This window comes from Oenanthe melanoleuca, chromosome 2 (genome assembly GCF_029582105.1).
Source record: "Oenanthe melanoleuca isolate GR-GAL-2019-014 chromosome 2, OMel1.0, whole genome shotgun sequence".
NCBI lineage: Eukaryota > Metazoa > Chordata > Aves > Passeriformes > Muscicapidae > Oenanthe > Oenanthe melanoleuca.
This window is the reverse complement of record NC_079335.1, coordinates 59741962-59764097: the sequence shown is the minus strand read 5'-3', so window position 1 is coordinate 59764097 and position 22136 is coordinate 59741962. Positions and strand designations below refer to the sequence as shown.

The window sequence follows — 22136 nt, the reverse complement described above, 5'->3', positions numbered from 1 at the left end:
TTAGCTGTTTAACCTCAGTAAAAATGTGAAAACTGAAATAAGATCATTACATTCTGTTTTCAGCAAGGTGAACAGATATTGGATGAGAAATAAAACTAAACATGAAGAAAGAATGTAATTTTCAAAATGAAACTAAGAAAATAGCCAGGAATGATTCAGAAAGATAAAATGTACTCATCTGAATACACAGCAAATATATGCAAAAGTGATTGTTCCTTACATTTTAAAATTGAGAACTGTATGAGTTTTGGTCTGCAATATATATATAATAAATGGATGGGACAGCTAGCTTTACAACACATTGAAGATACTTATCACTAGGACTTTCATTAGGTTTTCACTATGTTTTCAAAAGAGATAACACAGAAATGCTTCTGTAATATAAATATAATGATATAATAAAGGAAGGGGGATCCCAAAAAGCCCAATCCAGTTTTATTGCTCAAATCACTGAAGAAGCCAGTGAAAAATTAAAGACATGAATATGCAACTATGAAGAAGCTGTACTGATTTAGTAGTACAGCCAGCCTTGACTTGCTACTACCTCTTGCTTGAAGTTATTTTCCATATAGGAGAGATGATACATACAACATAGTATGGGTTTATCAAATCACCTTCAGCAGTTAAGTTGCAACCGAGGATCAGCAACTGCTGGAGTAATAACTTATTAAAGTAAAACATCTGCACCTACCTTCAGTCATCATGGTTTAAACACCCTTGCTCTTTTCACACTCTAACTTTTGACCTTTCCTAAAGTGAAAGGAATGTGTTGACTCCTAATTTTGCTCACTGCCTTCCAATGTTTCCCCAAGATTCTAGGTTTTGCCAATTTCCCATATAGATCATTACCTATAACTACAATGAAAATAGAAAGCTCAGAAGAGAAGATAAATTGTACTAATTCTCCCCCACTTAGGGAAAAGCTGGAGCATTTGATGAAGCTTTATTAGACAATGTACACAGGAAAGGTGACACTTAAATCAATAGAAGTCATGTCTTTGGATCCTTCTGCTTATGAAACTCCCTGCAAATTAACATACTTCAGTCTGCTACAATTCTTTTATAAATTCTGCAAGTTAGTTTAGTCCCCTTAGGCTGTCTTTGGAAAAACAATGAAAAAAGGCAAGCAAGTAGACAAGGGCAAGCAGTGCTAACGAACAGGGGCACTTTGGTATCTCATAAGGCTCAGAATTGCAAATCGCTTTTGTCAGCACAATGGTAGGATGGAGATAGGCCAAAGCATTCCAGAGGCCTCCACAGTATCCAGTGCCAGGGCATAAAAATGATTCAAATTTCATTTTTCAAAGCAGCCATAAACATTGGAAGGGCATACTTTACAAAAATTACTGTTCTGTTTTTTGTCTAACAGCAATGGAAGACTTGAGCTTTACGGATGCAGAATGGATTTCACTAGGTACTGCCAAAATAAATGAATATGACTTTTTTTCTTTGCTACACTATTCTATTTTAAAATACAAATCAGGGAAAGCAAATCATGAATGAGCTCAGACAAAATTACCACGTCCTGCTTCTACTATTTATTGTTACAAGTCCTTGCTCATCAATGACAGATTACAATGAAAGTCTGCCACAGAACCTGCCACAAACTTGCCTGATCATGTAAACTTCTCTTGCCAGATACAGCACAGCTACAACAGCATTCCCAGTGAGAAGTGACCAAATACATCTTTTTCTTCTGCTAGGTCAGGGGAATTATAACCTCAGGATTTTGTATTTTAGTACACAGACATATATCAGGGCATACTCTGAAGTACAGGGGCAGAGCAGCATGATATCTGCAGAGCTCCTAAACCACAGAGAACAGACTCAGAACTAATTCATGATAAATCTGGGGTGGAGCTAGGGATGAGAATACTCCTCATTACTATCATTACACTGTACAGGCAAGTACAAGAAAAATTCACAAAACTCATACAAAAAGAAAAATTAACAAAAAAATCTCAGTGTATCATGATGTGGTTGGCAATCAGACTGGAGGGAAACAATGTTAACTAACTCGAGAGAATATTAGCTCCATATATCCATCACAGAGGATAATACATTTGTGTGGTTTTCTATATTTCCTGCCCAGGGTGTATGCATATTCATGGGGAAAAAAAATTGTTTTTGTATTGTTGATGGGTACTTATTGGAAGATTTACAAGTATATTCTGCTTTTTGAATGAATTCCACTGTAAAGAAGACCGAAAGTTAAAATAATGCATAAAACTAAGGAAACATGGTATTTTGTTATTAGAATTTCTCTCCCTACATGGTATTTTATATTTCCTGTTACACATTTTTCCATCAGTTACTACTACATTATTTTCTTGCATGCTTAGCCAACAAATCCCTCTCCTTAGCAAATGAATTTATAACAAATCCCTTCATTCTGAAACACAAAAGACTCTGTTTCTTCCAAGTGATTTAAGATTTTTTTAACACTACCACAGAAAACACCTGTACTTACATTACTTATTTGAATTATTAATGCTTTTGCTTCTGATTGCTGTTCTTTTCTTCAGTAATACCATTAATTTTGCTGTCTTCCTTTCACTTGTTAGAAAACAATATTTTGCTTTTTAATGACAATGGAAATTTTCCCCACCTTCAATTGATTACTACTTAAGTTTGTAAGTATGGAATATGTCAACAAGCCTTGAAGGCAGATGTAATTAGGTCTTATTAGATGTAGAGTGGGAATGCTTAATTTGAAAAGCCAATTCCTCCATATTTATAAAATTTTTGTGCATAGAAAAATCTTCAAGCTGGATAGGATTTTACTCATAAATAATACACTTGACTGGCCTAAATACTCCTGTGAATGAAGCTCTCTGAGTCAGTCTATGGTCTCTTACCATTGATAGTGACTCAAAACTAATTCTATTATAAACAGAAAACATTATGAGCAAACACGATTAAATACTTGTACAGAAAACTTGGTTCCTGGCAGCCAAAACTTACCATTCCAATGCCAATTCTTAAAATTCCTTTAGATTCCACAAAAATTATTTGAAAAATCAAAATACTTGACTCTGCAAACGACAGCAGAGCTTCAGAGCACAGTTGACTTCAACATAATCAGAAGAAATACTTCTGCTATTTCAAAAATTCAGCCACAGATACTAACTGCAGTGATGTAGAACTGATTTTTTGGTAGATAGTTCAATAAACAACCATGGCTCCACCATCAAGTAATGACTTCAAAGAAAGTTCTGGACTCCAAGCTCAACTGCTAAGCAGGCAGAAAAACTTTCTTTCCCTGAATATTTCAATGGAGAAGAGAGTTATGGAAGAAATATCTTAGTCAGAATCAATGAATTTGCCAGAATTTAGATTGTCTCTGCAATTGAAAAAATTATCCCCAAAACTGCAAGCTCGGTCACTAAAAAATGCTGTCTAGTATATTTAATATGATTCTACTGCCAGGGAAAGGTTTCAGTGGAAAATCACTGGCAAACTTTTCAACCTAGTTTTCTGGGTCTACAAGAAAACATGTTTATTTCTTTATTAATTTAAAGCAGTTTTTTCAATCTATTTTCTCTCCCTGGCTGGCTGAGGAAGTGTATTGAGAGAGCAGCTGGGTGGGCATCTGTCAAACAGCCATGGTCAGGCTGTCCCATATGGTCAACTATGTGAAAGGCTAAAGAAAAAATGAGCTCTGTTCAGTGGTGCTATAATTCTAATTATAGGTTGATGCTGAAACTACTGGTTGTAATACCAGTGCACTGAAAACATTGGCTTCACATTTCACATCTTTCCACTCTGTACAGCCCACAGAGTCCTGCTCTGAGATACTGAGTGCCATGTACCTCTGTTTCAAACACTTCCCCAGAAGTTAAGTATTGCTCACAACAAATTTTAACTATTTCACAAGCACACAAACTTGCTTTAAAGAGTACATCTGGGTTCTAGAAACATTCTGCTGATGTGCAATAGAACTCTGTGAAAATTAATTTCCATTCTCATGGCACTATGTCTCAGTGAGTTAACTTGGTCACTAAATTAAACTGTGTATTTCTTCTACACTGACTAACCACTCCTCCTACCCTGTAGCATGGATACATCTCAACACTAAACTTTTTGTATTCAGATTTTAAAACCACACTGCATAGATAAACACACCACCTTTTATGAGGGGAGAAACTGAGCTGTACAAGGTAAGGCTGAGTGTCTTAGCCTCTTAGAACATGTGCATCTCTCTAAGCACATCAAAAGCACAGCCATAGTTAGGCTACCATCATCATCAGTGGGTTAAAAGGGGACAGTGCATGTAGAAAAATTGCTTATTTCCCTATTAATTGCTGAGATCATATTTTCAAAAACCATAACAATTCTCATCCACATAAAGCACTCAACATGACTTGAAAGACTGATCTGTAATAATTTACAATGTAGAGAACATGGGCTGACAACTGTTACAGTACAGCTAGATTTTCAGAATACCTACAATGGGCCTGTGAAGATTTAGTGCACTGTAAGGGTTGCTAGAGGAACTGGGGAAAAAGCAGTCCAGTATCTCTATACAACCTCCTGGTAAAAAACAGCAGGGGTCATTAAAAAGAATGCCAAGCTGTTAAACCGTGAAGATGCTACTTTGGCTCCGCTCCGAAATTACATACCTGCTTTCCCAGGACTGGGAACAGACAGGCCAAAAGAACACAAATCCTCACAAAGGAGGTGGTTTTCAAGGGCTTTTCATTACTAACAGTCATAAGCACTGACGATGCAGTCAGGGCATATACTTGCAGCAGAACAGAAAGCCTTAGAAATATTTACAGATAAACCACAAATGAGAACTGAAGGTTAAAACCGACCCGCTGGATTAGTAAATCCATCCTCTAGCACCATAGGGAGTAAGAACATCTAATCTTTTTTTTTTTTTTTAAATTCCTAGCAATTTCTTTTAAGTGGAGTTACAATGTTTAGGATTTTTTTCCTCCCAGTTCTCTGTTTCAGGCTGGGGCTTTTAGGTTTTGTTTCTTGTTTGGGTCATTTTTTTAAGCCAACACACACACAAGGACACATTTAATTCTTCTGCCCATGAAAATACAGTGTGGCTTTTAAAATCTAAACAAGCATTGGTGTTTTTATCTCAGTAACAAAGGATAAACCTTACATTGCCCTCAAGAAATCATCAGCTCTCTGCACTCATTCTAGTTGGAGCTCTTCTATTTTGAACACTAGTGAGTGGAGATTACAGGGCTACCAAAGGGGGTCCCACAAAGAACCCTACTGAATCCAAATGACACTTGTCTACTGCTTGTGCATATGTCTTGTCAGATATACTTAAAACTGCATTTCTCCCATAAATTAGGTACATTCTCCAATCAGTTAGCACATTACATCCTTCTCAGTCATGTTTCAAATAATAAATTCATACTACATAGAATTAATCATTATGTGTGTCATCTGTTCCCCACACTCCTGCCTCCCTGGGACTTGCATTTTGGACTATACTATTTCTAACAATTTCAATTACTTTCAGTATTCCTATTCTTCTGATATCCTAGTCACTGCCATCCTCTCTTTGACTGATAATCATTCCTAACACTGTGCCACTCTTAAGTATCCTTTAAAAAAATACTACTCATGATTCTAAGTTTGCTCATTAGTCAAATATTGACTAATACTAGATTCAAGTGCAACTGTTAAGTTTTCTAACACATGTCCTCTGATCTTACAGCTCGTATTTCAACTGTATCCATTTTCAGTTCATTATCAAATAATAATTTACCATTCTCTTACATTTTACATCCTAATTTCTAATTAAGCTTGCAATTTTCCATCTAGTGCTACAGTAATATTTCTGCACAGGCCTAAAAAGGCAACCTATTGCATTTATTTCTATGAAATGAGCTAAATAAATATCCAGTTACTCTTAAAGAACCTATCGCTGACACTATTTAAAAATGTTATTGAATACCCTAAGTTCTATAATTTCACAATTCCCAAAGAACGATTCAAAAATTCTTTTGCACCTCATTCCTTGCTGTTTCTGTAGTCGTGAGATGAGATTTACCAAAAATCTGGCATTAACCACTGACCAAAGCCCCAAACAGAGAGTCCTGCAGTAACTAAGCCAGGTCAACAAATGTGCAGCAGAGTGCAGGTGAGTGGTAAAACAGAGGCTTCTACAAAATCAGAAGCACAAAGGTCAGCTATTGAAAGGGGTGTGTTTGAAGACAGCAGTGCAGCAAGTCCACCAACCACAACAGAAAGGATTTCTGAGATCTGATAATTATACATCCCTACCACAGATTAATAATTTATTAGCTTATTAAATTTTGATTGTTGAAATATATTCATTATTAATTAAGAAGCACTTATGTAAGACATTTTAGCAAATTTTTCTTAGCAATCTTTTATGAAAAGATAGACTAACAATCAATAAATCCTCTTCAGAAGAATATAACATATAATTCAGTTACTTTTACTCTTTCACAAACAGAACAGCACAAAATTATTACAGTTAAATTAATTGCAAAGAAAAAATCTCCTGCTCTATTACTACACCAATCATAACATGGGCAGTGATTATACAACTATTTAATAATTATTATTGTATTTAAATATTATTAATGTTTAAATTTTTCTTTTAAACTTTTAAATAGTATCTATGAAAGTAGAGCTGGATATACAACAGCATTTTTAGAACAGAAAAACGAATTATATGCTTACTGAATGTATGCTTACTGCATACATGTTCACTCATGTACAATGTTCATCTGCTTTAAACCCAGGTTTAGAACTGGTAATGTACATTGAAATTTAGCATACCAGGCCACTGATCTCTTTTTCCAGAGAAGCACATTCTATCCCAAATATACTAACAAATAAATAAATAAGTTAATACATGTAAAAAACCCAAACCAGTTTATTATGATCTTTTAACAGTCAGATTAGATTAGTTAAAAGCCTTTTAAACCCAGGACTCCTTAGACGCTGGAGTCAAGACCTAATTGTCACTTTGGCCAGAAACACAAAAATGTCTATACTTTTTAATAGTGACACAGCAGTTTCTAAAGCCAGTAGAAATCTATAGATTAACAAATACTAAATCATATTGTACACTCAGACACTCATGGAGGTAAAATATGTACTACATGAAAGTATTTTAGATTTTGCCTTGAAAACCCAAGCAGAACACATCGGCCACTTGGCACTGCATTAACATGCTTTGCCAACAGATTAGCACAGATGCTAAAGCCAAAGTTGAGAACAGTTCTTTGCTGTCAGATGCTTTCAAGAAGCAGTGAAAGTCAAAAAACTTGAACTCTTTAATCACTAGCTAAGCCTTTGAAAGATAAATACATCCACGAGGTTTCTCTTTAAAACAAAAATGGCAACTGAATTTAACCTGCTTATCTTCAGAGTAGAAACCTCTCTTTGATCTACTCGATCTTACAGAAGATAGTGTTACTATATACACAAATGTGCTCACTCTCTTTCCAGTGTGGAGGTGCTGAAGAGAGGATGCTTCACCCTGCAAATAAACTGTACAAATTTTCAAACCCCAAATATTTTAATAACTTTGGAAAGGGGCTGTGCATGTGGTTTCTTTAGAGGTTATTTCATCCTTTAGTGTCTCTTTGAAATGAGGCACATTCTAAGAATGTCAGAAACCACTTGGAATGATGTGGACTTCTGTCACCAACACCTATCAGTTTCAGTAGCTTTTCATGAAACAAACTAAGCACTCAGAAAAACAGAATCTGTTCTATCATAGTTCTAATTTGATATCTATAGGAACAGACTACTGTTCCAAAAGTAACTGAAATCCATACAACAAAAGGAATATGCTTATATTATCAGCTACTTTTGAGAAATCTCACAAGAATTCTTCAGAAGAAAAGCTACTAAGAGAGGCTAGCAAGTAGATATATTAATTTAATTACAAATAAGACTTACTTGGATTTATAAATTAGCACTTGTGTTTTGAAATCTTACCTATGCATGAAATAGTAGAACTTCTTGTTTTCTAATACACTGAAACTGAATTCATATTGCCTGGTTATAACAGCTATAAGCCCTGTAAAAGCTACCGTTTACTGTTTATGACTGCACCATTCCTACACTCCTTGAATATCAGTAAATTTGTTTAAATAGCTTCTGAAAAAAATCAAATAAAGTAAACACAGCTACTTGGAATCCCAGTTTCTAGTTAAAATTAGTAAAGTCAACATCAAAATATCAGGCTGTCTTTCTGGTTATCACTAACTAAGGGCTAACCTTTTGATTAACAATGTAATTTAAAAATAAAAGTACGAGAAAATCTTTAGGATTACTGTTTTAGATGTAACCCTTAGCAGCCATGCATTGGACTATAGGTTTGAAAAAAAAAAAAAAAATCTGTAAGCTCTTTATTACCTCTGTGTGGACAAGGATGATGCCATGCCTTCTATCTAACAAACCACTGGTGGATTTAAATATGCAATGCTCTGCTGACCCTTACAAGTCGACCATGACAAAAACATCACTGATTTTCGACACTGGGTTTAATCTCGTGAAGTACCCTTTTAGCAACTTCGTTAGCAGCAATCTAGACTCAAAAGTAAAACACTCAACTGGACAAAATCTCTCAGACAGCTGAACAGAAACCTTATTTACCAGTTTTCAAGCTGAACGTGTTCATCTGTCTGGCAAAGCATCTTAGGCAATACATCAGCAGAGAACATCAGCACGACTTGAGGCCAGTTCTGACTATCAGACATTCTGACTGAAAGCAAGGCAGTGTCTCAACTAAGAGCGATTCTCCCTAAAGCCTCCTGCAAGATTGGCTTTACTCTCTTGGTTTCCATAGGAATAGACAGAACTATCAACTGGCACACAGTTAAAGAACACAATAGAGAAGACAACAGACCAGTGCAGTAAAAGCCAAGGTAAACTGTTTCCCAGCATAGGCTGAAAGAAAATAGGTGTTTGTATCTCACAGCCTTTGACCTCATTTATCCATGGCCTACACATGTTGCTCCTATGTAGTGTTCTCAGCTCTTCAGCAATAAATGTTACGGTCTACCTATAAAAATTAGTGGCTTTCATGTAAAAAGCACTTCAAGGATGAAAATGCAATTAGCATTCTCATTTCCAGTTGATCTCTTCCACTGTTACTGAACTTGTTTTCCTGTAGTGTTCTTTTGAAGTCACTCAGGCAGAAGTACCCACAAGACACAATCTCTGGGGATTTACGACAAAGCCTGAGACACATCATCCATATTTACAGGATCACTGCCCACCTCTCCATAAAGAATCAAACACTAACCTTTAAAAAAATACTGTATTTCAAAAAACAGTGATTTGAAGGATTTGTCAGAAAGTACTGACTCCCTCCTCCCCAAAAACACAAGTACTAGAAAATAGTTACTACATTAATTTTCTTCATCTTAATGGCTTTGAGTTGAATTGCCTTGAACCAAGAGCACTGTAAAAAAAGAAAATATATCCCTGAAACAGATGTATGCCTTTCAAAAATCTAATAAAAATGTTACAAATCACAGTATAATCCATGACAGAATTCCACCTGAAAACAAGTCTAAATAACAGCCATTAGTCCAGTCCAAGTCTTTTTATCCTACTTTTGTGCAGTACTATGTCATTCTGGAAGCAAACTAATTGCCATTACAACTAAGCATCACTCTGACTACTACTGTGTCATTACTGCCTTGTACTTCTTAATTGCACCCCTCTACGTACATGTCATGTCCTTACAGACTGCTGGAAGCAACAACACTTGCAAAGTAAAAAGATAATTGCATATATGCTCATTTCTAAACACAACTTCATGGAATATTTTTGTTATTTTAGCTGCTGTTTTATCTGCAAATAAATGCCCGCCTTTTATGTGATTTAAATATATTTCAAACATATAAAAAACCACTATGTGAAATAATTGCAAATCTACCTATCAAATTCTATTGGATGAGAAAAGGTCTCCAGCCACAGCAAAGTCTCCAGAACAGTTACAGAAGTCGACAGACAATCCATATTGAAAACAACCAGCAATAAAGGTAGGTTTACTCTTAATTTAAATAATTATTCAGACACTTCAGGCTACTTTTACATATAGCATAGTTTTATAGTTTCTATAGACACTGCAGCAATGTTTGATATTTAAAATGAAGCCATAATCTGGTTACAGTACTAGTAAATAAATCAAAGCCTTCATAATCTACTCAAACTGCATCCTAGCAGTAATAAAAGTATAGGATTTATTTATCTTTGTTCAGACTAGAGGCAAATAAAATAACAAATCAAGGTTGGTGTTACAAAGCCTTCCCAAATCCACACCATATTAATAATGTTGAAAAAACACATCCTTTGTGTATATCCCTATCTATGTTTAAATGTTCCCATCATAAGGCTGAACACACATGGATGATATTCATGACATAAATCAGTTAATATTTCAGTAAAAATTATTCCTGATTAGTAAAAACTAGTAGTATTCTTCCTTAATCCTTCATTAATAAAAAAGTGCAAAGAAAAGAGGGTTTCAAACTGCTCTTCAAATTTAGAATTTTAATAGGCAAGTTAAATTTATTTTATATTTTATTAAATGCTGACATTAACTGTTGCTTTTTAGGCAGCAACAGAATTTGCTTATGCAGTTAATACATACCCATTTTGACTTAAGTGTGATTCATTTAATTCTCTTTAATCAACAATTTAACCAACTGTTTACAGACAAAGAGAGAGACAAATGAAAGATTAGTGCTCCTGGAGTTTGTGGCTGGCCATAAGATCTAAATTTATTTTTCAAATACCTCCTATAGCAGTAGCCTTGCATGCTGAAGACATCCTATCTAGTATCCTATTGATTCAAATGACAAGCCTGAGCATCAGATTAAGGATGTGTCAGACACCTGATAGAAGATTCCTGGAGATTTCAGCAGAAAGGTGTCCTGTTTCAAAATGATCTATTGTTGGTCCTTCATGTATTGAGGCGTATGTGGATACATTTAACACAAAACTAATTCACCTAAAATTAGAATAACATTTATAATCAGTGAAAACAAATATTTTCCCTTTTTACTGCTGAATAGCTGGGAAAAAAAGACACCTTATTCCAACAGAAATCACCCTACAGTTCACAAAATGCTACTAAACCAAACTGATGAGCTAATAATAGTGGAAGTCCTGTTTTAATTTGTCAGTGCCAAATCTGGACACAAACAAGTAAGTGATTTCTCAGTCCCAACAACAATATTTCTTCTCATAACCATTAAAGATCAGTCGTGGGGTCAGCTGCAGAGGGGCAATTAATGCAAGAATGATGTTTTATAAAGGACACTCAAACAGGGAAATGTCTTTGTCTGCAAAGGTACTTTTAAAGGTACAGACTTGGCAGCAGACATCAATGTCCTGGGAAAAGAGCTGGACGAGTGTCTTGTGCGCCGAGGGATGCCACAATGCTAAACATGCTCAAGGAACAACAATAAGTGAAACAAAATGAATTCTATTCAGATCTGAAGTGTAACTCTCCGAGTATTGTAAGCACCATGTTTAAAAAGAAAACACCATTTTTAAGATGCAACCATTATCTTCAAGATCAAATGACAGAGAAATTTTCACCTGTCCTTTGAACAAAGCAAATTGAGAGAGAGGGAGCAGCTGTTTGATAACAGTATATAGGAGACAACCAGCAGCTGAAACCCAGGATAATTAAGTCAACTTAAAAGAGCCAAACATCAAGCAATATGGAATAAAGTTCTTATAGAAAAAGCACTTCTCATGCCTGAACAAATTACTTATATTTGCTGGGCATATTTGTATCCTGTTCAGTTCTAGCTGGCCTTTGCAACAACATCTCTGAGTTGGAGTTATGCACCAATACTTTTTCAGACTTAAGTACTCATTTAAGATCTTTTTAAAGACAGGATCACTTTACCTACTCACTCTTGGTAACTGAGAATCTTCAAAAATTCATAGAAATAATTTTACTTGTTGACAGTAGCCTGAAAAATTATTGTTATGGAAGAGAACTTAGCAAAGATCAGTAAAAGTAACAATAGGTGAGTTACATCAGTCAGAAGCTCTTCCAAATTTTACTCACTAAAGTATGCACTGAACTCAATACATGAAAATAAAGTAATTCCACCCAGCTGGCTGTACAGATATTTAAGATATCATTCCATATGCTATGCAGAATTAGCTCCTTTTGACTGAGAAACACAACACAAGCAGAGCTTCTCAATGTTCTGCCACCATGGTTTGCACTTAAACCATATTTGCAAAGTCTTTTAGAAAATCACTGCAGTTGGAGACATTCCTTTTCTCATTATTTTAATGAAATTTCATATTGAAATTTCAAGTGCTTGAGAGCAAGACTGCTCAACAGAGGCACGAGGATGACAATGCAATATATATTCTGGGCCTGACAATAGCCTCCTTGGATTATTTCAAGTACAGAAAGCATGGTAGCAGAAGATATAAAGCCAAGTGAAGGAAAGTAGGAGAGTTACCAGAGCAAGAAGTGGAACAGAGACACAGAGAAGTAAAATTACATCAAGTTTGAAAATGGGAGAGATTAGTTTGTACAATGAAAATAAATCAATTAGGTTAACAAAAATAGCTGTGATATTGCTGGGGCAAGAGCGAAAGAAAACATCTCCAATAGTGATGCTTGAGTTGGAGAAAAAAATAAGGAAAAACTGGGGAAATCACAGATCACTGCCATGGCAAGTTGTCTGGGAAAAAATACTGGGTAAGAATTTTCATACCAAGTGTTAGGTAAAACTCCAGAAATTAAGATGCTGAATTTTGACACTCTTTTTATCACAATGAATAAAACAAAAGATGGAACGCTGAAAAAAAAATCAGGGGAATGGATAGATTTTCAATAAGTTAAATATAGAATTAAAATATAATAAATAGGCCTGGGCTTATTTTATTAATCAGGAAAAAGCTAATTTTATCACAGTGTGTCTACACTGCAGACAACCACACAGGGCAGAAATGCTGGGTCAGCTTCATGGATATTATGGACACTGAAGCTACCCAAGCCACAGCAGCACAATACTTCTCCTGTAGCTCAGCAACCTTCAGCACACTTCAAGCTGTGAGAGTAGGCTATGATGTCACTTCTTCATCTGTCCATCCTGTAGCTCACACCAGAAGGTTAAAATGTGCTTAAATCAGATTACTCAGACTCAAATATCAAGATCATAAAGTCTGAGTTGGGGAAGTAATGAAACAAAGAAGAGAAAGATAAATCAGGAGAACTAGATTATCAGAAAATAAGTGACAGAGGTGCAGCACCTGTCAGACAAGTAATTGTGAATCCAAAAATTATTCAACACACATGAATTCAGGCTCTCACACAAAGAAGGTCTTTGAGAGTGTGGCAGTTGATCTCAAAGGGACGGAAATCCCATGATTTCTGACACGTAACACCACTGAAATGTGATAACAGACAATCTGATCAAGATTTCTGCCTCTGGAATACTTACACTATTGTACTAATCTACAAAGATCAACCTGAGATTAAGGATGGGTTTGCCAGTATTTATAGCACACCACCAGTAAAAACAATATTGCAAGTCCAGATGACCATCAATAAGTGCTGCAGAAGAGAGGGGAGCAGCAGGGGAATCAATCCAAATTGAAACACCAAAAGTAAAATCACTACTTCAGAATACATGACCAAACACAGAGGAAAAAAATTCTGTAAGTCTTGAAATACTTACAAGTCCATTAAAAAAAATAATATATATATATAATAATTTAAAAAATCTAAAAAAATAGAACTGTCTTTTGTTAAATTAGCTGGTGCAAAATAAAGAGCTTTATTCCACCATTTTAAAACCTTGCTATTTCCAGATCTTTTATACAGATCTATGGCCAAGTACTACAGATCTCAAGGCAAATGTGTTACTTAGAGAAGGGGAATGCTGGCATGGTTACAGTTAAGACTTGCTTTGAAGAAAGTGCTAAAATAAGATGACAAATAAAGAAACCACTATTTCAGTAATTTTATAAGCAAATCCTTCATTAAAATGCAGTCCTATTATTTACTCTGGTATGGTAAATATTAGCACATTTGACACATTCTATTATTTGTTCTACCAGCATAAGAGGTCTTGCATTGGATTTACTGTATTTAGAACAACAAATCTTTCACCAAGAAACAGGCAGAAAGCAAAGATCAAAAGCAACAGTAAGAAAATGCAGACAAAATTCAACTGATGATTTTAAAGTCCAGTGCAGGACTGGATTATAATAATTAATCTACTTAGAGCAACTTTGAATCAATTGCTTATAGATCAAAAAATATACTGGTATTATCAGACTGACATATCTTTACAACAAAATATCAAAATAAAATACTTGATTTCCTTACAGCTTCTAATAAGCGATTCCTTCAATTGATGGATATTTTCTTCTCCCATGTCATAATCTTTTGCATTTCTATTCCCTGAGTAGTTAACTGGCTTTTTCTCAAGACATAAAACCAGTCTGATCTGGTACAACACTGCCAAATCTGTTTCACACAAATTCTGCCTGTCTCAGAGAGAGAGGGAGAGAGTGCACAGCACGCATCCTCATTAACTAGAAAGATATGTAATTAAACAAGAAAGGGTTAAAGCGTATGTTAGCCTATTCTACTTTTCTCTCTATTACTTTTTAAAAAGCTTTCATATGTCTTCTTCCTTGTTTCTGAAAGCTAACCATTCCTTCTTCCTTTCAGGAAAGCTGACATTTGACAGCTTAACATAGCTGACAGGGTTACCCAACAGCTCACCCTCCCTATTCTCAATCCAATTAGACCTCTAATCCTCCAGATGAAAGGCCCAACTACTCACGTTCCTCATGACAACGACAGCTATTGATTATTTGTCACTACAGCTAACACCTTCTCTGTCGAGGCCACTCTGACAGAAGCAAACCTACCAAATTAGACAGCACTTTATCTGCCCTGGAGGCCAAATGGCACAACAAGTAAAGGCTAATAAATGGTATAAAAATGAACAAATCATAACATTATGACAGGTTGATCGTTGCCAGCAGCTTCACAGCTCAAGCTTGATGCTCTGTTAGACCTGCTCCTTCTCTTTTCTCTTCCACTCCTGCACCAACTTTGACTGAATTAAAGGCCAGAACAATTAAGGCATTTGACCAGCAAAGATAAGCTAGGATAGAAGTATCATCATGGGACACGAATGTCAATAGCAGACTACCGTTTGTCAATAAAAACATTCCAGAGATGCAAATGCTCATGACTCTGCTCTCCACTAGGCTGTACTGACTCCCTTTGTACAGGGCTCTTCGAAAGCCCAGGCAGACACGCCGGGAAAATTAACCCCAGAAAACCAAGCTTGAGCTGGGAAACATTGAGGCAAGGATCTGCATCACTGAAAAAAGGAATTGCAGGACTGTGCTAGATGACAGAGAGATGTTACAGTCGTTATTTCATTTAATATCTACACTATCTATTTTCTTTGTAGCAGAGTGATAGAAACCAGGACTACGTAATTTGAATTTATCACTATAAATTTGCTTCAGTTGTATTTTCTAGGACAATATGCAGTATCTAGTGACAAAAGACCTCACAAGTCACATCACTCTGAGGCAAATTGAAAACATTTATTATTTTCAGGGTAGACTATCCAAAACCAGTGTTTCAGAGGCACAGTTCCTAAACTGAGGCTGTTTGCTACAGCAAACAATAGAAAAGAACATTAAAAAAAACCAAAAAAACAAAAAAACAAATCAAAACAAAATAAAACACCACAACCACAGTAATATTGTTAAAAATCAGGCAACCAAAAGAATAATGCAAGTAAAAATAGGCAAGTTATTTAAACAGTTAAAAAACAATTAATACTGCCCTGCCAAAATTAATTAGTTGATTTCTCAACTAAGCTAAAAGGAGCATGTTTTCCAGCAAGGGATTCCTATGCTTCTGAAAGTACTTAATAACAGAAAAACATTAGTAAATCAAATTACATGAAAACTTAAAGTTTTAGTTAAAGACATAAAACATGTATATCTGCTATTCTACTTTAACTGAGAAAAATGCTCTTGTTCAAAATGCAGGTTGCACAGATAAAGGAAACTACTGTGCAAGTGCAACACAGTATTAATTTAAGAAATCTAAACACTGTGAAGAGATCTATTTAGAAAAAAAAAATTTGTATTTTATTATTTTAACTTCTTAGGCTTACAAAATATTCCTGGGGATGAATACGTATTTATTAATAGTTTCAACCAGACAGATAATTTAACACTTTAATTATGGGCAGTACAGCACAAAATATATATATCTAAAATATATATATTTTAGATATTTAAATAAGTAGTTTAGCAAAAGGATCCCTTATGAGTACTACTGCCTGAAGAACACTTGAATCTACAGCACATTTGGGTAAGTTAGCTCTCACAAAACTCAAGCAAACCTATAAAAATTTTTTGAAGCAATATATAACATTTCCATGAATAAATTTTAGTTATCACTATTCCACTCTAAAATGTACTCCAAATACAAATAATGTAAATAAATCACTGCAAAGAGGAGACAAATATTGTCATTTTCAAATACCATACAGTAGCACTTAGTAGATAAATTTTTGTTTACATTTTACACATTTTTAATAGCCTTCTGTCCTTTCCAGGAGGAGACCAGCTCACAACTCCCAATGCTGAGCCCCACAGAAGCACCTGTGTGAAGGAGACCTACAGAGGTGCAACTGGCCTGGCCCAACACTCCACACCAGGGAAGACTGAGCAAACTCTTTCCAAACTCTCACTTACATAAAAGGCATTTATGCCTATGCTGGTGACAATGAGTCCCCAGTGTTCTTGGAAGCTGTTCAGGTGTTCCAGGATCAAAAACTCCTTCACTGTTTATGTTACAAACCTCCTGCTTATCCTAGGTGATAGCCACTGCTATGGCTTGCTCTTATTTAGCAGACTCTCATTCTTTTTAACACATACCTTGATTAAAAAGAAATTGAACACATATCATACTCCCAATTTGCTTTTATAAAAAATAAAAAAAAAAACAAAACCAAAACACAACAATGCTATGTTAGAGGACTTGGTGGTGCTAAATAGTGAAGAAAAAATACTATTCATAACACCTAATCTTATCAGCAAACTTGGTAAATGTCTTTAAGATTTAGACTTACTAGCCCAATGAGTTGTCTAACTGTTATTACTTGTGACTTTTCTGCTGCCTTAATTATAATATTAGTTTATGATCACTATTTTTAGTAAGTGAGAATCTTTCCCACTAATGCAAGTCAGAATCAGAAATGGTACATGACTGTATTTTCCAAGTTGTGTTCCAGATGTGCCTCCTTGAGAATCACACTGAACATCCCTTACACAGAGCAAGAAGTAATCCACACATCTTCCCAACCCTAGATGTATGTATTCTTCCTTCTGTGTTCAGATTATGTTTGCAGCCTCAAAACTAAAACAAAATCCTTCAAAATGTCGATGCTACAATGATACCTGTCAGTCAACAACTGCCCCAGGCAACTGGAGACCAACACTTAAATGGATGTCAAAGTGAACTAACTGCACTCAGTCCATCATTTTCCATGCAGATATACTCTACTATTGGGTAAACTATTGGGATAAATACTCCACATGTGCTCCTACTGCAAACCCTTTCCTTAAACATCCTCTGTCCTCTTTCAGCTTTTAGTTCTACTATTCTAAATGGGGGAAAAATACTATTTTGCTCTTCCAGTTGGAAGTAGATAGAACCATTCTGTCTACAGCAGGCTATAGAGCAAATCTGTCAGATATTTATAGAATAATTCATTTTAGCATCCCAGCAAGCTTTATTTGTTTTCTTTCACCATCCAATCCTAAACACAGACAGTAACAGACGCTATGATTTTTGGTTAGCCATGCTATAACTCCTTTGATGTGTAAAATGTCTGCTGGAAAGTAGCTATAGTCAGGGAGGTAGCCACAAATTGCAAGCAATACTTTCAAATATGTTTTACCAGAGTGAGTTTAGTAACCAACTGTTCCTAAAATAATTTAAAAATCAACTCTACAGGCACCACTGACTATAGACATTCATAGCATATTTATCAGTGAAGTCTGTAGAGAGACCAAGTTTGATCTTGCAGTTAGTTTGAAATTCTGATCTTGAACTTCAAGTCAAAAGAATACTTTGGCATATAAATTTTTGCATAACCTTGTCTTAAAATATGGTTTCATGCTAACAAAAAAAAGTGAGAAATCAGATTCAGATGCCCCAGTATCTGCTGTGCAACTGAAACCTAACATGTAGAACAGTATTTCCACAGTTTTATCTTCTGCAGAGAAAAGAATTGGCAGGATTTTAACCCACATTTTGACAGTAGAGACAGACAATAGCTAGATACCATATGATTGTAGCAGCTTAACACTTAATGAGGAAACAATAAAGTGCATGTTCTTGCCTTTTTACAAGACATGACAAAGTGTGCAAGCTGAAAATGCACTGCTTGAATATATGAGAATTGCATAAAGCAGTTGCCCAAATTTCACTCTGAATCAAGACACAGTAGAGGCAAATGGAATTATTAATGAAATCTATAGAACAGTCAAAAGCAGAATTAGGAGAGACATACAAGATCCTGAAGGAGAGCTGCAATTTGTCACACAAAAACCCACCAATTTCAAAAGGGTTCCCGTCCTTCCTATACTCAAATAGGACACTAAAATTCTTACCTATGGTTTTGAGAATATTTCTCATTATGTCAGTGTTCATTTAGGAAATTCCAGCCTTGCAAAGTCTCTGTTCATTCTCAGCAGTGACAGCACAACTTTCTTGGGGAGTGTACTGGGAATCAGATTTCTGTAACAATGTCAGTTTTCTCTTCTTAAATTTTTCCTGTAGCTATTTTTAACCATTTCAATAGGTCTTGCAGCAGAGATCAATGGTAGTATCAAAACAACCAATAGCAAAAAGCATTTGGGAACATGGGGCCTTGTGTTAAATAGGCAGAAAATTAATTGTTCTTTTGTAGAGTTCATTTTCTGTCAACTCACTGCCCAGTGAGCAGTTCTACAGCTGTGAAAAGGGGTCAGGGGAAGGCCATGGATAGTACCAAGCCCTTGGCAGCTAGGACAGTTTATCTGTAGTATAACACACAAATCATACAAAAGGAACTACTCTGCCTTCCACCCTTGAGCAATTTCAGGCTGCATTCACTAGAGAGAACTCATTGTTCAGGAAAGTAAAGAAAACATTTGTATCATGGTTATTGTCTGTAGCTTAATTAATCACAGAAGAAACTATAGTCCCACATGTTAAAAAAAATCACCTCTTCTGGCAGGTCAGCAAACATTCCTGTTTCATATCCTGGTGTGTTCAGATTTCTCACATTTAATCAAATTGTATGTTTACATGAAAATACCACAGAATAAATGTAAAGCTCATATGAGCTCTCACTTAAGGGGGAACATCATAAAAGCTTGTAGCCCGAAGAAAAAAAGAACATGAATTGGCCACCATTGTTTCTGACATGATCACTTATTTTCATTATATAGATTGGAAAAGAAAGTTAGAAGCACATGTGCTCTTTTATGCAGATCATATAAAGCCTTGATCTGAGAGACTACAGTTCCAAGAAATACATCTTGGAAAAGGTAATGAGGGAAAAATTTATAAAATGGCTCCCAGGCAAGTTAATTCAAGAGTTTTTAATACAAACACCTTTTATTTGCTCAAGCAAGGGGAAAAAAACATTCTGTTTTTGCAGCTCTTGGACTAACCTGACTGTACTCATTAGATAAGATTTGGAAATAAATTTTCATAAAATAAGTGAACTAAAGACTACCTCATGTTCCTAATTTTCTACCATGTCTAATGCTTGGCACAGGCTCTCTTTTTTTACTTTACTGTTACTGCTGAGTATACAGGAGCAACCATTTATTCTAGTTTAAGAAAAATCAAAGACCATTAAAATATACCCTCTTACTTTACACAGAATTCCTAACTGCATCCTGGATGTACAGTTATTTATCAACAACCCTGTCAGCAAATAAACAATATAAGCTACACAATAGTTAATGCTTCTAAAGCCTTGTTTTCCCAATGGGGTTGTATCAATCTTCCTGAAGCCAAATAAATATCCTTCTGTCATTTAAGCATCCTGATGGATTATTTTAAGTGCATGTTATTAGAAACAAACAAAAAAATACTGATTTTTTTTTCTTCTATCCCTGTGAACACAAAAGGCTGTGCCTCAAGTATTCAGAAAGATTCAGGTAGATCACTCCCCAAAGAAAACAGATTGCTAATAGGTGAGCATCCCCTATGAGAAATTTTGAGAGAGGCAGGTCTGCTTTTTTTTTCCCCTTAAATTACATAATAGTAATCCCAGTACTCAAATCTCCACAGCATGTTTATTTCACAATAATCTAAGTTCTACAAGTTTAAACAATCTGTACCCATATAGTACTACAATTCACTGGCAAATTATGCTAATGATTCTACTTCCGTTGCAATCAGTCACAGTTTCAGTTCCCGAAAATTACATCCGTGTTCAGGAAGTTACAACCACCCTCTGAAACTCCCATGACAACCTTCACAGGTGCACTTCTGCAATAATATCTATCATTTTCTGGTGGGTTTCGATTTTTGATGGTTTTTTTGTTTGACTGCTTCTAATTTAAATTTTATGATGTTAATGACTTGACCTTCCCCTTTTTCTTATTTTTTTAACGGATGTGCACCCTTTCAAAATTGCTTGTGAGACCTGTCCACTTGAAAAGAGAGACCAAAGGAGTGGAACAGAAGAAAATCCAAAAGGAAAAACATCAAGTAACTCAATTTATGTGGCCTTCTGCCTACAAAGACTGAATCTTCTCCATCATAAGGCTGATGAAAAAAAGACAGATACTATGAAAGACCATGTCAAGGACAATCAGAAAACGAGTTGCTAAAAAAATGTATGCCTTGGGTAAGATTAATTCGTCACAATTACAACACTGACAACACGAAAACCTGTATCAGACAGAAGCCTAAAAGAAAGAATCAGCTAGTCAGTGTGCCCTAGAGTACTCATCTCACTTTAGGGTGTATGACTGCACCCTCAAGTACATTATTTTTAAGTTATCTACATGACTAGCTTATATGTAGACGTCTGCAATGTAAATTTTTAGTTACATTTAGATTATTTTCAGCCCATCATCTCACATTGCATTGTACTGTATTATTTTCCATTAAAAGATATACCTGCTACATTTAAGCACACAGAAAGTTAAACTATCTCTTTATTCAAACTAAAAATCTTTTTCAGACCACTAGATGTATAAAACTTAAAAGCTGCAATACAAAGGATGCCCATCACTAAACAGAAGATTAACCATTAAGAACATAATTATTAGCATGAAGCACCCAGTCATCCAAGGTTGTCATACCAATATATAAACACAGGTGTTTTTCAAAAAACATTAGTATTTCTAATAGTACAGCCCAAAATTCCGACCTTGCCGTATTTATTTCAGGAATTTTCTGCATAGAAAGGTGTGAGAATGCTTAGCCTTAGAAAGGTGACAAGGGTAGAAAGAGAACATCCAAAGCCTTGCTTTTTGCAAATAGTCCAGATTATCACTAGTGAAATCTGAGAGAGAGATTATAGGAATCTTTTGTTGACATGAGAACAGAGGACAACCTGACAGCTTTTCACCTGACTATTGCTTTGTAGACATGCTCCAGTGACAAAAACCATTTAAATGAAGCATGGCCAGACCAGGATGACACAGCAACTCTGAGTTCCAAGACATGACCTTCCTCATTAACTGGTAAATATGGCCTGGTTATTAAAACAGCACTAGACAGAGTGAAATCATCAGATCACCTTCACTTCTCACCTGTGTTGAAACCCTTGGAACACAAGGAATGTGTAAGAGCACTGGCCAGTTTGCCGAGGTATGCTATGAGAAATAGTTTTGGTAGAGACTATGAACTGCTTTTATATCAAGTGCAAACATTTTGGTACTGCTTATTGATACCCAAATCAAAGTAGAGCTATTTTGACAAACCATGGCTCTGAAAGATGTCTTCTAGGACATTTGTGAGACAAAGCAAAGGCACTTGGAGTGCACCAGAATATCTGGAGGAGATAAACTACACAACTGCAAGTAAGAAAATAATTACTTAAAAAGGACTTAGAGGTGCCATTAGG

General features: G+C 35.6%; 1 protein-coding gene across 1 annotated transcript in view; it reads right to left on the bottom strand.

The window, feature by feature from the left end:
* Positions 1-22136, bottom strand: part of INVS (inversin) — an 81069-nt gene that overhangs the window by 46338 nt on the left and 12595 nt on the right. The gene's annotated exons all lie outside the window — the stretch shown is intronic.